Raw genomic sequence first — 15,520 nt, 5'->3', positions numbered from 1 at the left:
TCCACAAAGCTATCCCTTTCTCCAGCATCATCCAATATGCTGATGATTCTACTATCATCTGCTCTGCCTCTTCTATCCCCACTCTACAAAAACTTACTCAAGATGCCTTTTCTTCCACAGAGCAATGGATGCTTAGCAATCATCTAGCTCTTAATGCCACCAAAACCAAATTAATGTTATTTACCCCCTCCAAACTCACTCCCCCCAACATGAACTCATTCTTAATTACCAGTCAAAATAACTTACCTCTCGAAATAGTATCAGACACCAAACTACTTGGGGTTCAGATCGACAACCAACTAAAATTCAATTCCCACCTACAAAAAAACATCAAAAAAACACATCAAAAAATTGGCATGCTGTATAGACAAAATGCCTACCTTACATCCACCACTAAAACCACTCTAGCTACTTCCTTTCTTATCCCCTCCCTTCTATATGTTGCCCCACTACTTACTAATCTTCAGTCCTCATTAAAAAAACAGCTCACTTCATGCTATAATAAAATTGCTAAATTCGCCACCGCTCAAAGGTCTTCCACTCACCATTGTCTCTCCCTCCATAAACTAAAATGGTTAGAACTTCCCAATTATCTTACTTACACTCAATTAACTCTAGCCCATAAGCTGATCCTAAACCCCTCCAAGTGTCCCTCCCTTGCTTCTGCCCTTAAAATACACCTACCAAATAGAGTGCTAAGGTCTAATAATCAAAATTTACTAGAAGTGCACAAACCCACTCATCCCCCAGGCAAAAACCTCCTTTCCTTCAGCCTCGCTCGCCTCTGGAATGCTCTACCACCTAACATCCACATTACCTCTAACCACTCTACCTTCAAGAAGTCACTTTTCTTACACCTAGCATCTCAATGGGAATGCTCTTGCTCCCACCCCTCATAACCAACTCTACTAAATGCCCTTAAATACCATATTCTACCTTATTCACCTTCTATGTTTGTTCATTAATCTGCATTTATGTTTTGCATTTTGTTCCTTCAATTGCATGTACCAAGGCTTTTACCGTCTAATTATAATGACATTATGTTTTGCTACTTCAATGTATCTAGAAATTACTATCAAATGTTAATGTATATCTATTTTCTGTTTTGGAGCTTTTCTCCCCAGGACTCCATTGAAATCGGGTTCTTCAAGGCCCAATGGACTATCCTGGTAAACCAACTGCAATAAATAAATAAATAAATAAATTATGTGGTATACAGACCTGCATATGAGCACAGCTGCCCTTTGCTGTGCTGTATGGTCCAAATCAATTAAATGAACACAAAAGGCAAGTGAAGGCTGAGGGACACCCCCCCCCAGACTACAGGTAAGTTATTTTGAGCAGGAGTTCAGGTTTGTGGACATAATCAGCATGGTTATATATTTTGTTTTAATAAATCATGTTTGAACATATCCCTTAACCATTTTATAGCATGTGCTTCTGTTTCACTGCCATGTTGTAGTTGCACTGGGAGACAGGCCTTCACAGCCTTAATCCACTGTGCCACATGCTGGCCAAAATGTTCTCTCAGTGACAGGAGCTGAGAAGTGTATACAAGTCATACTAATGAGAATAAGGTAAAATACTGTAACAAAAAGAAATAGGCTAGCAATTAGCACAGAGTACAGCTATGAATCATCAATGAGCTGCTTTCTGTAGTGCATGGTGTGCTGCTTCCTGTACTGCACAGTGTGCTGCTTCCTGTACGGCGTGGTGTGCTGCTTCCTATACTGCACAGTGTGCTGCTTACTGTACTGCGTGGTGTGCTGCTTCCTATACTGAACAGTGTGCTGCTTACTGCACTGTGTGGTGTGCTGCTTCCTAAACTGCACAGTTTGCGGCTTACTGTACTGCGTGATGTGCTGCTTCCTGTACTGCGCAGTGTGCTGCTTCCTGTACTGCACAGTGTGCTGCTTACTGTACTGCGTGGTATGCTGCTTCCTGTACTGTGCAGTGTGCTGCTTCTTGTAGTGCATGGTGTGCTGCTTCTTGTATTGCGCAATGTGCTGCCTCCTTTACTGCATGATGTGCTGCTCCTGTAGTGCATGGTGTGCTGCTTCCTGTACTGCACACTGTGCTGCTTACTGTACTGTGTGGTGTGCTGCTTCCTGTAGTGCATGGTGTGCTACTTCCTGTACTGCGTGGTGTGCTGCTTCCTGTACTGCTCGTTGTGCTTTCCTCAGTCTCCATGTCTTGACTGTGTAACTGTATGCAAGTCACACAGCAAGACAGTGCTCCTGGGACACATGTATGTCACAATTGTGAACTACCTGCTGGATCTCAGTAACAGTAAGTTGCTAAGTGCAAATGACCACTCCCAAAATGTTGGTATGGGTATGTAACATAACTATCTGCAACTAACAGTGGTCTAAAGTGCAAATAATGTGTGGCAGACATTGCATTTTATGCCTTATAGTCACCAGTCTCAACAGAACATGTTTGTCCCATAGGTGTACTCCACATTCACAGCCTTTCTGTTGTTCAGGCATGGTCCCTTCTTTGTACATGCATGCAGTATTCATTCTGCACTCCCAAAACACAGTCTTCTGACTCAACTAGTTACACTTGCATGCCAGCAACTTAGACTGCTCAAGCAGTTTAACTCACTGATTCACACCTTTGACCATGTTGCACTTGGCAACATGTAAATTAACAGTGTGTGGGCAGGTCTGTGTGAATGCATATTGTAAACCTGTGTTTGTTAATTACACAATTATGTAAATACCAGTTAATTTATATATACAGAACTGCATTTATTTATTTGTGTTTGTACTTTCCATTTGTCAAGTGGGTTCACGGGCCCCCCAGAAAACGAATATTCACTAGAATGGAACAGGCAAAGTTTAGGAGCCACACAATAATGAAAAGAACAAAAATCCACCAATTTCACAAATAAAAAAAGTACAGTTGTGTACATACCATAAATGTAGATGTTCGAGTGTATTCACTGTTGCAGTCATTACATTTGGGTTATCCTGCTGGCAGGCTACCCGCAGTCAGCCAGAATTCCAAAGTCTAGGTCTGGCGTCGGTTGCTGTCACCTCTTCCCTGACGTCAGTGCGCCAGGGGTATAAAAGATGCAACCAACACCATTTTCTTCAGTTTTTCTTGCCCTAGATGTCAGGTGCCCCCAAATAGGTAGGCTGAAACAATTATGCCAAAAAACAAACATGCACTAAAACAAACATTTCCTTCATCTACAAGCAAATACACCACATAGGTTGTACAGAAGTGAGAAGTACAGAAAAGTCCCAGCCAGGTAAAAAGGGGGATGGTGGGTGGGTAACCTGGACTGCAACAGTGAATACACTCGAACATCTACATTTATGGTAGGTACACAACTGTACTATGTTCATAGTGTTTCACTGTTGCAGTCATTACACTTGGGTTGAATCCCAAAGCTGAGGTTGGGTGGCTGGGCCTAAATAGGATTAGGAGAGGCTACCAGGCCCTGCAGAACTGCAGTGGCAAAGCCTGCTCTGGATTTAGAGTAGACAGGTAAGTGGCAGTGCTTGGAGAAAGTGTGCACTGAACTCCAGGTTGCAGCCTCTAAAATGTCTTTGGTTGGTACTCCTCTAAGGAAGGCTGCTGAAGTGGCTGCTGCTCTGGTAGAATGTGGCCTAATGCCCTTAGGTACTGACTTGCCATGTTGTGAATAGCAGAAGCAAATGCAGTGTCCTATCCATTTTGAAATAGTCTGCTTCGAGATAGGTTTTCCTTGTGATCCTGCAGCATAAGCTACAAACAGTTGCTCAGTTTTTCTGAAAGCTTTTGTTTTGTCCAAGTAGAATCATAGCTGTCTGTGTATGTCCAAAGCATGCAGAAGTCTCTCCCCTTTATTCTGGGGATTTGGATAGAATGTTGGCAAATGAATGCTTTGGTTGAGAGCCACACTGAATACTACCTTTGGCATAAATGTTGGGTTTGTCCTTAGAGAGACCCTGTCCTGATGAAAAATGATGAAAGGTTCCACTGCCATTAATGCCTGTAACTCTGAGACTCTTCTTGCTGAGGTTATTGCTAGGAGCAGAGCAGTCTTCCATGATAAGAATTTTATATCAGCTGTATTGGCTGGCTCAAAAGGAGGCAGTGTGAGTTTTTCTAAAACAAAGTTGAGGTCCCAAGTAGGTGTTAGCGCTCTCCTTGGGGGTCTTATGTTTTTTGCCCCTCTGAGAAACGGTCTTAGTAGTGGATGAGAGAAAATAGGAGGTTCCATATTATAATGTGCTGAAATGGCAGAGGCATGGATCTTAATTGATGACAAGGATAGGCCTTTGTCCAGCATCTCAGTTAGGTATTGTAAAATCTGAGGCATATTTGGAACAAGTGGCTCGAGTCCTTGTGCCTGGTTCCAAGCACAGAATCTCTTCCATTTTTCTGCATAAGATTTCCTAGTGCTGGGCCTCCTGGCTTCTAAAATGACATCCATAACAGCTTTAGAGAGAGATGTGGTCTGAGTGGCTATATTATCTGCCATGCTGCCAGATTTAAGGTTCTGAGTTGACTGTGCAGAATCTGATTGTTTTGTTGAGTCAGAAGATGAGGAATTTGAGGTAAAGGCCAGGCTGGGCCTTGAGACAAGCTCTTTAGGATTGGGTACCAGTGTTGGCGTGGCCAGTCTGGGGCAATCAGGATCATATTTGGCTTCTCTTGTCTGACTTTTAGGAGTACTTTGTGAAGAAGAGGCAGTGCAGGAAAGGCATAAACTGTCAGGGTTTTCCAGCTGAATGATAGAGCATCCACTTTCCATGCTTGTGAGTGATAAGTTGTTGTGCAGAATCTCTGTAGTTGGCAGTTGTGTGGGGAGGCAAAAAGATCTATGTCTGGGCATCCCCATTTCCTTGTTATCATGCTGAAGACCTGTGGATTTAGTTTCCATTCATGAGGATCCATGAGATTTCTGATTAGTTCGTCTGCCAGTGTATTTTTCATTCCTGGCAGGAATTGTGCCTGCAGATGTACTTGATAGGTCAGTGCTGTGTTCTACAAAGTCATGGCTTGCCTGTAGAGGGGGTAGGAATGTGTGCCCCCTTGCTTGTTTATGTACCACATTACTGTGGTGTTGTCCGTCTTTAGTAATAGTTGTCCTGGATGTAGCAGATCCTTGAAGGCTGTCAGGGCATTCTGTACAGCTAGCGTCGCTTTTTGATTGATGTGAAGATGCATTTGTTCTTTGGGCCACGTGCCCTGAATACATTTTCCTGCCATGTGTGCCCCCCAGGCATAATCTGATGCATCTGTTGTTATTGTCTGCCTGGCTGTGGGTAAGGTAAAAGGCTGTCCCTTGTTGTGGTGACAGGCCCGTGCCCACCATCGAAACTCCTGTTGCAGGCAGGGAATTAGAGTTATTATTGTCTCCAAGCTGTGACAATGCTGAGTCCAAACACTTTTTAGGTACCATTGTCATTTCCTCATATGCAGTCTTGCATATCGTATTAGTAGAATGCAGGAGGCCATGAAGCCCAGGGCCTGCAGAATTTTTCTTGCAGGGAGCTGGGGTCTTTGTTGCCATCAGTTGAAAGTAATGAGTCAGTTGCCTTTGCTTGTCTGGCGTGAGATAAGCCATCTGGGCAGTTGTATTTAAGCTTGCACCCAGGAATATTATCTCTTGAGAGGGCACTAGTTTTGATTTCTTTTCGTTTACTGTGTACCCTAGGCAAATTAGTAATCTTTTTACAAACACCAGATGCTTTAGTAGAATGTCCTTGCTCTCTGCTTGAATAAGGCAGTCGTCCAACTAGGGATATATTTGAATTCCTTTTTGTCTGCAAAATGCAATTACTGGTGCCAGGCATTTTGTGAAGACCCTGAGCGCAGTAGATAAGCCAAAGGGCAGTGCAGAGAATTGGTAAAGCATTGAGCCAGCTATGAATCTGAAGTATCTTCTGCAAGACTGTCTGATTGGGACATGCAGGTATGCCTCCTTGAGGTTCAAAGTAACTAGCCAAGCCTTCTTGTCCAGCATTGGTAGAAGTTGCTGCAGTGTTAACATTTTGAATTTTGGAACATCCAAGAAAGTATTTAGGATTGACAGGTCCAGCATTGGTCTCCAGGCTTTTTCCTTTCTGGGTACCAGGAAAAGTCTTGAGTAAAATCCTTGTCCCTGTTCTTGTTGTGGTACTCTTTGAATAGCTCTCATGTCCATGAGAGCAGAAATTTGTTTTTGTGCCTCTGCCCATTGATTTTGTGGCAGGTCCGGCATACCTTTTGATTTTGGAAGGGTGTGAAAGTCGAACCTGTAACCCTGAGATACAATATTTAGTACCCATTTGTCCTGGGTGATCATGTGCCAGTTTTGTGAGAAAGGTGCTAGCTTTCCCCCTAAGGGTGCTGCCAAAAGGTAAGAGCTTGCCATTTGTAGGGGGGAGTCATTGGGACTGTTTCCTATAAGGTTGTGATTTGTCTTCTCCTCCTTTGGGGGATGAAGCACCCCATTGTTTAGGTCTGTATGAGCCCTTGGGGCTGAGATCTGCCTTTTGGGCATCTGTATCTGCCTCTTTGTGGCCTGTCTGACACTGGAAAGGACCAATTTGTGAAGGCCAATTTCTGCTAAACCTAGGTGGTTGTACCTATAAGAAATCCTTTACTGTCTGCATTGATTTTGCTTTATCCTCCATTTTCTTTAACACCTCTTCTGCCTTAACACCAAACAAAGTATCATGCTGTAGTGGAGCATCCAATAATTTTACTTTAACATGTTCAGGTAAACTTTGTTCTTTCAACCAAGCATGCCTTCGAATGACAGAGCCTGTAACCGTGGCTCTACAAGAAACCTCTAATGAATCAAAACCACATTGCAGAGTATGCTTTCCCACTTGTTCAACTGTGTGCAATAAATCCTGCATTTCCTTATTGTCAGGACATTCTGAGTTTGTAACTATTTTCTGTTTTAACAAAGACATGAGGTACTGTTGATATTTAAGCATGTGAAACTGGCAGTTTAAAGCCCTTACAGCTAAAGTAGCAGAAGTATAAACTTTTTCCTCCATCTATCCAGAGCTCTAGAATCCTTATTAGAGGGGACAGGATTTTTTGCAGTGGAAGCCTTAACCCCTTTGGGACCCTGAGAAATTGTTTCTGGGTCAGCAGCAGGGTTTTTATAAAGAAATTTATGAGAGTCAGGGACCCTATAGTACCTGTCTGGCTTGACTGGCGCAGGGGGTAAAGAATCAGGAGACAGACTGGATTCAGAAAAAACATCATCATCAATATCAAGCACAGGGGGGATAGCCAGGGGCCTGTGCTGAGGCAATAAAAGAAAAGTCCCTGAGCCTTTTCTTGGATTCTGAATAATCCTGGCTCTCCCAGTGGAAATGCTCCCTCATGGTGTGCAAGGTTTCCCCAAAAGAATAATCCTCAGGCGGAGAGGCTGAAGGTATATATTCTTCTGCATCAGAGTCTTCATAGGGAGGGAGAGAATATCCCTGATCTGAAGAGGAATCAGAGAAAATAGAAACCTGGTCAGAGGAGTCATAGTCATAGTCAGTGTCTTGCCTAGGCCTTTTATCAGGAGGGGGATGGGAGCCCCTGATCAAAGTAATTAGGTCCTCGGCCATTGAGCATCTGTTTCTTTGGCATGGATGCCTGTTCTGGAGAATGCTGTACTTGTTTCCTTGTCTTTAATGGTGTTTTTGACTTTGCCTTGGCTGCTTTAGTGGACTTAATAGTAAGTTGTGAAGGTCTGAAAACACCCTTAGAAGCCGATGCCTGCTCAGCAGCTCCAGACCCATCTGAGGAAATAGTTTCCGCAGGCCCAATACCTTGAGTTTCCAAAGGCCTAGGTGTCTCCACGTGTGAGTCGGGTATGGCCATAAGGATAACCCAAGTGTAATGACTGCAACAGTGAAACAAGAACATCATAAATATAAAGGTACCACAAGGAAGTCTTAACCCTGTCAAGACACTACAGTGTGGTATAAAAGCAGGCTGCACAATAACATATAATCAATGTGTACACAGTGGCAAATGTGAACATTAAAACTGAATATGTGCATAACCTCAATCCGACTTTTGTAAAACTCAATGTACTTATACCTTTTGCTGGCAATAAATAAAGAATACACATGGGCACTTTTCAACCTTAACAGAAGCCTGACACTGGAGAAGAGAGAAGCCAGTAAGGGTACAACAGTAATAATGGGGACACAAACATACCAGAACTATGGGCAAGACTAGTGGGCACCCTAATTCCTTACAACAATGGAACAGCCCCCAAAAGTTCCACAGCTGAGGAATGCAGTAAGTTACAATGCATTTCTCTGAAGGCATAAGAAGACCATTGTCTGCCATTTAAGTACATTCCATGTTACCTACCCCCTTCCTCTTACTGCACCTTTTTCACTCCCACTTAAATGTCTCGGTTGTTTCCTTGTGTACCGCTAAATCGAGTAGGCCAGTCCATGGGTATGCAAGCACCCACCCTTTCAGAAGTACAGCTCACAATGCTACAGCACCCAGGCAAGATGTTCCATGTGGCTCTTAACTTGAGAGATGTGCTGCTGATGGCAAACCAGAGAGTATATCTAGGTGCACAACATCTGTGACATTCTGCCTTGTTTGCAGGAATCTCATGATACTGCCTGCAGATACATGATCTTCCAAGAATTGTCTTAATCCCACTATGTCAGACTTCTACCTTATTTTAGGTCATTAGTAGAGCCTGTGACATCAGGTCTCCTACAAGAAAGAATAGAGGAAGACACATGGGCTTTTAATGAGTAACCACCTTTTTTACAAGATGTTTTCACTTTTTACTGAAAGTATAAACCTCAGAAACCAGTGTGCTCTGGAAATGTAAGAGTCTACCACTGTAACATACAACGACTCCTTTGCTAGGGGTGTTTCCAAGGGTAAAGGATAAGCCAAAGCAATCCACTTACAAAAGGCAGCAGCAGACATTCTACTGGCTCTGGCATGCAGGACTGACCCTGCAGAATTCTGCACTCTTCAATCCACTTACAAAAGGCAGCAGCAGACATTCTACTGGCTCTGGCATGCAGGACTGACCCTGCAGAATTCTGCACTCTTCAATCCACTTACAAAAGGCAGCAGCAGACATTCTACTGGCTCTGGCATGCAGGACTGACCCTGCAGAATTCTGCACTCTTCAATCCACTTACAAAAGGCAGCAGCAGACATTCTACTGGCTCTGGCATGCAGGACTGACCCTGCAGAATTCTGCACTCTTCAATCCACTTACAAAAGGCAGCAGCAGACATTCTACTGGCTCTGGCATGCAGGACTGACCCTGCAGAATTCTGCACTCTTCAATCCACTTACAAAAGGCAGCAGCAGACATTCTACTGGCTCTGGCATGCAGGACTGATCCTGCAGAATTCTGCACTCTTCAATCCACTTACAAAAGGCAGCAGCAGACATTCTACTGGCTCTGGCATGCAGGACTGACCCTGCAGAATTCTGCACTCTTCAATCCACTTACAAAAGGCAGCAGCAGACATTCTACTGGCTCTGGCATGCAGGACGGACCCTGCAGAATTCTGCACTCTTCAATCCACTTACAAAAGGCAGCAGCAGACATTCTACTGGCTCTGGCATGCAGGACTGATCCTGCAGAATTCTGCACTCTTCAATCCACTTACAAAAGGCAGCAGCAGACATTCTATTGGCTCTGGCATGCAGGACTGACCCTGCAGAATTCTGCACTCTTCTCTGGACTATCATATCTATATGGAAGTGGCAGATATTAAGGATAGCTGACAGCAATTCAGAATAAGGTAGTTCAGGTGTGAGAAGCCCATCCGTAATCATATGTGGTAATCTTAACCCTGTCTCAGCCTCTAACATAAACCCTACAACTTACTTTTACTTTATGTATTTATAGTTTATCAGGTTAATTTCATTTGGCTGGTGGCTTTTTATCTGGGGAGAACCAGGGAGGTATTTATACTACTGTTTAGAAACATCCTTCATGTAATCCCACCATAACTCAAAGTTTAACTAAATTGAGTATTAGGATTTTGGTTAATGGATTGCAAAAGGAAATAACTTGTTTTTCTTCTGCGATCTTTTGTGATATTTTTTGGTATTGGTAAGGTGAATATTTGACGTGCTAGCATCGACTGACTATGTTTGAACATTTAGCATTTTGAGCAATAGGCATAGAATATGTGTGTGTGTGCATCTGATATATGCATGTGTGTGTGTGTGTGTGTGTGTGTGTGTGTGTGTGTGTGTGTGTGTGTGTGTGTGTGTGTGTGTGTGCGCACATCTGATATATGCACGTGTGTGTGTGTGTGTGTGTGTGTGTGTGTGTGTGTGTGTGTCTGGTATATGCCTGTGCATGTCTGTGCATGTGTGTGTGTCTTTGGTATATGCGGGTGTGTGTGCGCGCGCATGTCTGGTATATACCAGTGTGTATGTGTGTGTGTGTGCGCGCGCATGCGTATTTGCATCTGATATATGCCTGTGTGTGTGTGTGTCTGTCTGGTATATATATATATATATGTGTGTGTGTGTGTGTGTGTGTGTGTGTGTATGTGTGTGTGTGTGAGTGTGTGTGTGTGTCTGGTACATGCCTCTGTGTGTGTGTGTGTGTATCTGTTTGTGTGTGTGGGTGTCTATGTGCGTATGTGTGTGTCTGTAAAGTCTCACCTTTACACTGTATTTTAGAATGCCATCCAATAAATCTTTCACTACATTTACCTTCATCATCTCAAATAAACCTATTTTGTTTCCAGTGCATGTGCTCAGCCACATTTAGCCACTCTTCTTTGTACTTACATTGCTCACCTTATTTTCTCTGTCTCGTTCTATACAAGAGTATTTACAACAGAGTTAGCATACTGCATAGTGTAGTTTACCCACTTTGTGCTACACATTTTATAAAAAAAAAAAAGGCTATCGTTTGTTTTCAATATGTACTCTCAAGTCATTGCCGAAAATCAAGGATCAATCCACCTTCTGCATAATAAATGAATAAATAATTAAAACACATGCATATATTACTGTTTTTAATTCTCTAATGTGGAAATTGAAAAAATAAGTTGCACATGCGTACTAAGAGCAACACAAATCCCAAACGACTTATCTATTACCTGTAAAAGTTCAGAATCATTGTGCCATACTTCAACAGGAAGGAAAGGCAGAATTAAAAGGACTCAAAGAATAAAGTACTCTACTACAAAGTGCAAAGGAAAAACACAGCAAATGACAGGTATATACTTAAATCCAAATGCAGAAGTGTATTAAGAGTAAATTAAGTTTTACATTTCATTTAAATGTAGTAGGTTAGTTACATAAATGATGACCTTTCACCCCATGAAAGTGACATACAGATTTTAAAGCTGGCAACAACATACTTCAGAAACTGACCTTCAGATCAAGCTCAGATTTACTGTGGAGATAATGACAGGCACAGAACCTCATTTAACATCAATCTAGGGCTGCTAACATCTGCAGCACTATTTTAGCTGTCAAAGATCCCTTCAAGGCACTACTTTATAATCCAGATTTGGAGAAATCAATATGCCCAACCAGAATGACTTGCGGCATTATATAAATCCTCTATGATGACTGTCAGAACAGTGAAAACAGGCCTGGAAAGTAATTTTTCCCAAGGGAAACAAAAGAGCAAGATGCTCAGATTTTTTTTTCTGCTGGTGGATTGACTTTCTGTGCTGACATACAACCACCTTCTGCCTCAAACAGGTTACAGTATCTTTGAAATGGGGAGAACAGCTCTACTAACAGGTGAAACTCCCACTGTCTGGGCTATTTGAACAGGATTATTGGTTCTTTCACTTCTGCCTCAGCAGCTCTCAGTTATCATCAGCAAGACAACAATCCTTCCAGGCTAAGGGAAATGGCTCCATGCAGAACAGCTTTGACAGCTATTTTCACAGATCAACTCCCTTACTCATTTGGGAAATATGAAGTCTGAATAAGAAATGTATTCCGAAGTTGGAGGAAGTGAACAGAATCAGTCTAATCCAAAATCAAAAGAGGATGATACTCCACAACAAACGAAGCAAAACCAGATGAATGAAAAGACAAGTCCTTTACTCAAATAAGTAAACGCTTTCACGTTGCTTAGAATGCTTCATCAGACTTCAACAAAGGAAATGATGTATTTTTGTAATTCACATGTGACTTGCTAATGTGTTTTTCATTGGTGTTTTACTTATATATAAGTTGATTTAAATTTTATGGTTTGCTGAAGTCTGATGAAGCGTTCTAAGCAACGTGAAAGCGCTTACTTATTCGAATAAAGGGCTTGTCTTTTCATTCATCTGGTTTTGCTTTGTTTGTTGTGGAGTATCATCCTCTTTTGATTTTGGATTTGTGCTTTTTTTTGGGAGGTGATACCTTACCCTGACAGTGTTTTTTTCTTGCAGAATCAGTCTAATGTTGGGAGGTGGAAAACAGGACTTTTCTTTAAATATTTCAACAAACAGCAATGTGATACCTCAACGTAGTCATCAATGGAACTTTTTTTTTAAATTCAGCCTAATATATATGCATGAGTAGTAGTTTTAAACTACTGTTTCTTATAATAAAGAATTTCAAACTCAATGCCAGAACAAGAGGATAACAATTAAGCTGTGAACTCCTTTCTCACCCTAAAGACTAGAGGCTTAAGGCACAGTTACTTCACATCAAAAAGCAGAATCCATTTTTGGTCCTGATGACATTATCTCAGACACATCAAAGGCAGAGCTCCCAGGTGACAAAGTAATGCACTTGACATCACACAGTGAGTGATATCATTGCTCAAGAACTAATGAGTATCATCAAAGCATTTTACTTCCAAAACAGAGCAACAGTTATTAACCTCAAATAACAAAAGTAGTGAAAACACTGGCAACTAAAGTATTTAAATAGCTAATTAAGTATCACCACGTTACCCATTAGATGTTTTAAATGCTGCCCACCTGTAGCAGCTATGTAGTGCAGAAGGACAAAACTTGAGTACGATAAAGTGACACTGCTTCAATCTGTGCTTCAGGCATCTGAGGCACTAGCAAGGGTAATGGACAGGTTCATCCTTGGGGAGGTGTGGACACACACATGAAGAGGCTGCTAAAGCTCTCTAGCAGAGGCCTCAGTGCCAACTACAGACTAATTCCTGAAAAAGGTATGTAGGACATTATCTTCTTAAGGGTACAATTCTCACCTTTGAAGAAACTTGGCTAGGCTTAAAAATGGCCCACAAGGGCAGCTAGCTGAGTAGTAAAGGGGATGGGGATTGGCATAGTGGTTAATGTGTTTACCTCGCAGTGAGGAGCAGATTAGCACAGTCTGTGTATTTCACATCCCACACACAACATATTATGGGCACATGTTGAGAAGGGAAAGATAGGGCATAAAGAAAAACAACGTCACAATAAACGGCATAGCATGGACCCAGGATGCCTTCATATCTTTGCAGATCCCAACTTTAACTGGACCAAAGCTAAGAGAGGCCAAGAGGGGTAGAGGACAAGCACTGAGGTCCACTGATGGTCAGCTGTAGGGGAGTATTACTTTTACAAGTAATCCCAGTAAAATCACTTTTCCCCCAAAAAATAAACAAATAAATAAAATGACCTAGTGTTTCATACTTTGCAACTCTTTTCCCACTGGGGTGCATTTCACCACCTAACATGACATAATATTCTTGTCTTCACAAACACACAAATTAACAAGCCATTAAATACAACGTCTCAGTTACTATGGTTAGTGCTGGAAGCATGAGACACACTTCCAGATCAGCCTACTGTGAGACAAACCTAAAGTGTTGAGGCACACCAAAACATGAATGAAACCCCATGATGTACGTTCATATAGAAGGACTGTCACAGTCTTAAGTATCCTAAGATCTAGAACAGAGCTATGGGGAAGGAAGCATATGGTGCTTCAAAAACACCCCATCACCTCTGTAAAGTTCCACAGATAATGGTCTCCAAAAACATCCCATCAGCTCTGTTAAGTACCACAGATAATGATTTTCAAAACCATTGCATCATCTCTGTAAACTACCACAGATACTAGTCACCTGTTTAAACCACCACAGAATGTTTCCTACAATGAACAAAACTAGTCTGTTTGTGAATACCTAATGGAAGGCATACTCATTCTGTCATAACTGGAGTAGTGAACACAATTTGTGCTTCTCAGAAAATATAAGTCACTTATAGAAGGTGACTAACTTCAGTTTTAATTCCAAAATAAGCAGTAGTGAAACACACCGTAAACCAATATTCTGTCATTACTGACTTAGTACAGTTCTCTGGGGAGCCCACTGAGAGACTAAAATACTTCAGCTATATTATGTCTAAATGTGTGCCTGCCAAGGAGGTAGGCTGAAACCCAGTTTAATACACCAGTATGTAGGTCTAGGTACCCTAGCCTGATATGCAGCATCCACAGAGCACTGCAGTGTTCATTTCAAGCACTTGCCAAAAAATATTTTACATTTGAAATCAAATGTTCTTATAAATAAATACATCAGATATATCCAGTGCTGTGCAAGGAACATGTTCCACAGAAGCCCTTAAATCCATATGAGAGATTAACTTTTCCAAACTCTCTGCTTGTTTTCTAAGAACAGGTAAGACATTCAACAATGATGACCCCCGCCCACGTAGAAAAAAAAATGACAGCAAACGGACTATGGGCATGGAAGAGGACGAAAGGAGGAAGAGACGAGGAGAAGGAGAGGAAGAGGAGGATGAGGAGTAGGATGAGATGCAATCTGGAGCTCAACTTCCTGGCAGGCAAGTGGTCACCTCTAGTAAGAGGTGAGAAAGAGAAACAGCAGACGCTGATCTCAAGAAGCATAAGGTTCACACAAAGGGACCATCCTTGAGCCAGTTCTACCTAAAGCTAAGCAGATACCATTATTGGAGATAAAGCAGTCAATGTCTAATGATGATGATGATAATGTTTCACCGTTCCTGCAACAAAAGATCCCAGAATGTGACACCTGACCAGAGATCAGGGATTACAGGAAGTAAGTTAGTATGCTCGCAAATAATATATCAGAGCAACACAAAGTGGAAACAGTGGAAGACCCGTGGAAGGGAATAACATTTCCTGCAATAAACATTAATAAGTGTATTTGTTACCAGCAAGCAACAGAATATTAAAAACAAACAAGAACGTTCTGTAATTACATCTGAGAAACATTTCATAACCTTTGTCAATACAAAAAAAAAAGTTTTAGGGAAAACATACACCCTACATGACACTGACAGCATAACCCTTGCTGATATTTAATGGTTTGCCAAGATACAATTATTAATTTTTGGTCTGTGTTTTTTATAGCTAGATCTGCTCAGTTAAGCGCTCACAATGGTCAGGCCTGTAGCTTCCTTCAGATACACAATGTAGCCCAATGATATAATTGTGTGACATGGTTATGTGGATTACCTGCAAATGTCACCCTGGTACTTTACAACCACAACTATCATGCCTCTGTGAGGTAATTTTCTTTGGTGCATAGTGTCCTCAGTGGAAGACTGAAAGCATTTGCCCTTTGTATTAATAATGCAGCAATGCAACCTGCCTCACCAACCTCCCA

General features: G+C 41.9%; 1 protein-coding gene across 4 annotated transcripts in view; it reads right to left on the bottom strand.

Moving 5' to 3' along the window:
* Window positions 1-15,520, bottom strand: part of ROBO3 (roundabout guidance receptor 3) — a 2,447,731-nt gene that overhangs the window by 33,864 nt on the left and 2,398,347 nt on the right. The gene's annotated exons all lie outside the window — the stretch shown is intronic.

The sequence above is a fragment of the Protopterus annectens genome, chromosome 8.part0 (genome assembly GCF_019279795.1).
Source record: "Protopterus annectens isolate FY-2018-M chromosome 8.part0, PAN1.0, whole genome shotgun sequence".
Lineage (NCBI taxonomy): Eukaryota > Metazoa > Chordata > Ceratodontiformes > Protopteridae > Protopterus > Protopterus annectens.
The sequence above is the reverse complement of the archived record's forward strand: the minus strand, read 5'-3'. Positions and strand labels throughout refer to the sequence as shown.